This window comes from Crinia signifera, chromosome 19 (assembly GCF_055691185.1).
Source record: "Crinia signifera chromosome 19, ASM5569118v1, whole genome shotgun sequence".
NCBI classification, from domain to species: domain Eukaryota; kingdom Metazoa; phylum Chordata; class Amphibia; order Anura; family Myobatrachidae; genus Crinia; species Crinia signifera.
Window position 1 is genome coordinate 48,569,386 of NC_139226.1, and position 4,779 is coordinate 48,574,164.

Here is a 4,779-nt window from a genome sequence, read left to right on the forward strand (position 1 = left end):
TTAGGTTGACCTTTTTAATATTTAAGTATTTACAGTGTTAAAAGTGATAACTGTCAATGTCCATATTCAATTGTGTCTTCAGCAAGATTTCTATTAATGAACATTATCATAAAACAAATAAAACAATAAAACAATGTAGGGCTAAAGGCTTCCTTCTTCCGCATGTGCTGAATCCAGTAGTCTGCATTTGCCAATGTAGATCTAAGCTAAACATTCTACAAAGACAGACAAAAATATATAGGGTAATTCAGGCCTGTGTATAAACTCCGCCTTGCCGAATGCACACCGCCCCCACCCCCTCCGCTGCATGAATTCCTTCGACGTGATGCGAGTGGATATGTACGCTTTCAAATCCGCTCGCATGACCCCCACACAGAGGAGTTGGTTAATCACCACCAAATTATTTCTCCTTACTTTTATCTTGCCCGTTCTTGTGCGAATTCGGGGCGGGTGTTGAAGTCATGTGACGTCATCTGCACGCGTCATGCTTTTGCAGGTGTCCACCCAGTGTTTCCATTGGTTCCACCATTTTTGTGGGCTAACACATGAAATGCTGGGTGGATGCCAGTGACCACCCCGTGCGATCCAACAAATCCCGTGATGGTGCCCGGGAAGGTCCCGGATGGCTTGCGGGGAATCGGGTGTCCGTACACTGCTGCGTGACATCGCAGCAGTGTATGGCCACCTTAAGCCTAGTGATATATCAACGAGCCACTCACAACTCAACTCAAAGGTCAACACAAGCAACAGGTCTACACAGAAATGTATGAAAAGGTTGACATGCTTCAGGCCATGTGCTTCACTACAGTAGAGCTCAGCACACTTCACCATGCCCAATCGTAGTCCAAGTATATGGTAAACCAGGGCTGGGCAATTGCGGCCCTCCAGATGTTGATGAACTACACATCCCAGGATGCTTTGCATTAGATTTGCTATGTGGCCATGCTGAAACTGATGCAAGGCATGCTGGGATGTGTAGTTCATCAACATCTGGAGGGCCGCAATTGCCCAGCCCTGTGGTAAACTATGGTAAAGCATGGCTCTATTTGCTTGCCATGCTTCCGGCACAGTGCTTGGCTATGCTCGGCACACTATTATATTCTTCCTCTTTTTCCATTTGGATAGTAAAAAAAACACCTGCTTTGGAGAAAAAAAACATGAAAAACTCATGTCGACTTTTTCATGTTGACCCATTGCATGGTTCAACCTTTTGACCATGTTGACTTAAGGTATGTAGACCGTTTTCATGGTCGAATTATTGTGTGGATCTGAGTGCTTAATCAACCCAGGACCAGAGAGGTTAGAGAGCAGCTGCCAGCAAGAAGAGGCAGGCATATTATGAGGTTATAGAGTTTGTGCGTAAAAGCTCAGTCCTGTCTCCTAATAACACTCAGGGTTGAGAACAATTTGAATTGTAACCTATAAGAGGCGCAGCTGTACCCAGTGCAATAATTATTTATTAACAGTTTCTTATATACCGCCCACATATTACGCAGCGCTTTACAGAGATTATTAGAACACTCACATCAGTCCCTGCCCCTGTGTGGAGCTTACACGCTATATTCCCTACCACACGTACACGCACACAAACATTCTAGGGTTAATTTTGTTAGGAGCCAAATAACCTACGGAGTACCCAAAGGAAACCCACGCAAGTACGGGGAGAATATACAAACTCTGCACAGTTAGGGTCATTACAACAGTATATAAAAAAATATTCTTTTAATAAAAATATATACAATTCATAATTCTCGAAGTGCACTTCATTACATATAATTTATAGACAATACATGACATACAGCATAAAACATATGTAATGAATGCTATCAATTATCTGAAATTCATGAGGGTCAAATGGTTTATTGGCTGAAATTAGTTTCAAAATAAACAATGCATTGAGGCAATAATTGGCAAAGTTACTGCATAGTTACCAGTCCCACTTTATGGTATGCGAGTCTCCATTAACCATGCAAATTAGAATTCCGATTCCTTTCTTAGGCACTGTGATGGTCTCTGTTTGCAGTGCAGTTCTCCCTTTATACAGGGGTGTGCTCCAGGTACTTTGGTGTCAATAATTCTCAGTTCCCAATATTATGGAGTCAAAGAATTTCACAATATATTACCAGTGGTATTATCAGCTCAGCGGTGACCGGCAGCGCCGTCTTAACAGCAGTGTGGGCCCCTGGGCAAAGCAATGCACTGGGGCCCTTACCCATTCTCCCCTCCTAGGAGTGGGGAGTGCTATCAGCAGCAGCTGTGATGTCCCACGGGTGGCAGGGGGTGCTCTATCTTCCATTCAACATGTAGGACCTGGAGCAGTAACTTCTGCTAATTACTCCTTTACTGCACAGGTGGTGGGAGGGAGAACACTAATGTGTGGAAGGGGGCACTGAGCTGAATGAAGGGTCCTTTGTAAATTACTTCCAGGGAGGTAGGGGGTGTTTTATACGCAGTGGAGGGTTGGATAATGGAGTGGGCTTAATATTCGTCATTTGCCAGTGGAAGTGCAGCTTATTTGACTGCAGATATCACCATTATCTGGAAATAGATTTCTTAGCCTTCAATAGTATAAAAACCTAGAGTCCCAACTTTCAGGAGGTGCTGGGAACTTGGGGATCAGAGATCAGGACTGAGCCAGAGCAATCCATTGACAAAAATATAAAACTGTACACCAGACGTTTGGAGCTGGAGCAGGGACCTGCTGGAAGGCAGATATCTCTGATTGTGGGCATGATAGACAAGCCGCTAGTTTCGACAGAAACTTTTTGAATCTACTCTCAGAAACACTCTACGTCAGAGAGAACCTAAGAAATATGACTGAGAATTGCAATTAACAGGTCAGATGTGGACTGCTGCTTTGAAGTTGGATATCTCCAGTTCCCCAGGGCCAATTTTCAAAATTCTGGTATCCTTGGAAAAAGGGGATCACCAGCTATCAGAATGGGGTCCTTATACACCTGGGGCCCCTGGGCAAGTGCCCATTAAGCCCATACGAAAAAACGGCCCTGGTGACCGCACTGTGTAGTGCTCACAATACACGTTTATAATATTACTGTGATAATGGATCAGCAGCTTCCATCGTATAGGGGTGATCTACAGACCACCAGGTCAGGAAGAGGAACTTCACAAGAACTTATTGGTAATAATCATGGGAGACTTTAGTCTACCTGATGTAAACTGGGAGGTGTCTGTTGTCAAGCTCCACCAGAAGTAGGGACATTCTGAATTCCTTGCAAGGAGCATCCCTCCAGCAATTGATGAGGGAGACCACTCGTAAGGATGCAATATTCGACTTAATACTTACAAATGGTGACAGAATATCGGACGTAAATGTGGGTGACCATCAAGCAGTATGGTTCAGAATAAAGACAAAGAACAACTCATCAGACACAAAAACAAAGGTGTTAGATTTTAGGAAGGCTTATTTTGCAGATATGGGAAACTCTGTAAGGGATTCTTTGGCAGAGTGGAGGAACTTGGAAGGAGTGCAGGAGAAGTGGGAAAAATTTAAAAGTGCAATACTAAAAGCAACAGAAATATGTGTCAAAAGTTACAAGGAAAAGGAAGCCAGTGTTGTTTGCAAAAAAAGTAGCAAGTATTGTGAAAGCAAAAAAGTTGGCCTTAAGAAATATAAGCAGACGCAGAATAATGAAGACAAAGAGGTGTATCTTGTTAGACAGAAGGAGGCTAAGAAGGTAATCAGATGTGCAAAAGCACAGGTTGAGGAAAAAATGTCCCAGTCAGTGGGAAAAGGGGTGAAAACGAAAAGAAGAAAGAAGAAACAGAACTCTCAAAATTGAAAGTGAATAAATCAATGGTGCCAGATGGGATACATCCAAGGATTCTAAAAAAGCTTAAAGGGGAGCTGGTAAAACCATTAACAGAATTATTCAACCAGTCACTAGCTCCTAGCTACTGGAGTAATCCCAGAGGACTGGGAAATAGCAAATGTAGTCCCACTGCACAAAAGTGGAAGCAATGAAGAGGTAAGCAACTACTGAATAGTTAGCCTTATATCAGTAGTAGGGTAATTGATGGAAACACTCTTAAAACAAAGAGTTGTAGAATATCTCAAAACCAGCAATTTACAGGATCCTAAACAGCATGGGTTTACTGGAGGAAGATCATGTCAAACAAATCTTATTGACTTTTTTGACTGGGTGGCTAAAATAATAGAGCAAGGTATGGCTGAAGATCTAGCTTATCTAGCCTTTAGTATGGCTTTTGACACTGTCCCACATCGCAGACTGTTAAATAAACCTGAAAGCTTGGGATTGGATTCTAACATGGTTGAATGGATAAGATCTTGGTTCCAGGACAGAAAACAGAGTGTTGTAGTAAATGGTGTGCAGTCACAGGAGGGGAAGGTTACCAGTAAAGTAGCCCAGGGATCTGTACTTTGACCAATGCTTTTTAATTTCTTTATTGGTGATATTGCAAATGGAATTGAGGGAAAAATGTGCCTTTTTGCAGATGACACACAGGTATGCAACAGGGTAGACACACCAGGAGGGGTAAAACACATGATTGATAATCTAGGTAGATTAGAAGAATGGTCAAGAGCATGGCAACTACAGTTTAATGCCAAAAAATGCAAAATCATGCACTTGGGTCTCAAAAATCCAAAGAATAAATATAGTATAAATGGCACTATAATGGAAACTACTGAGGAAGAGAGGGATCTAGGTGTCACTATTTCCGGGGACTTAAAGGCAGGTAGGCAATGTAACAAAGCAATGAAGAAAGCGTCAGATGCTTGGTTGCATAGGGAGAGGTATC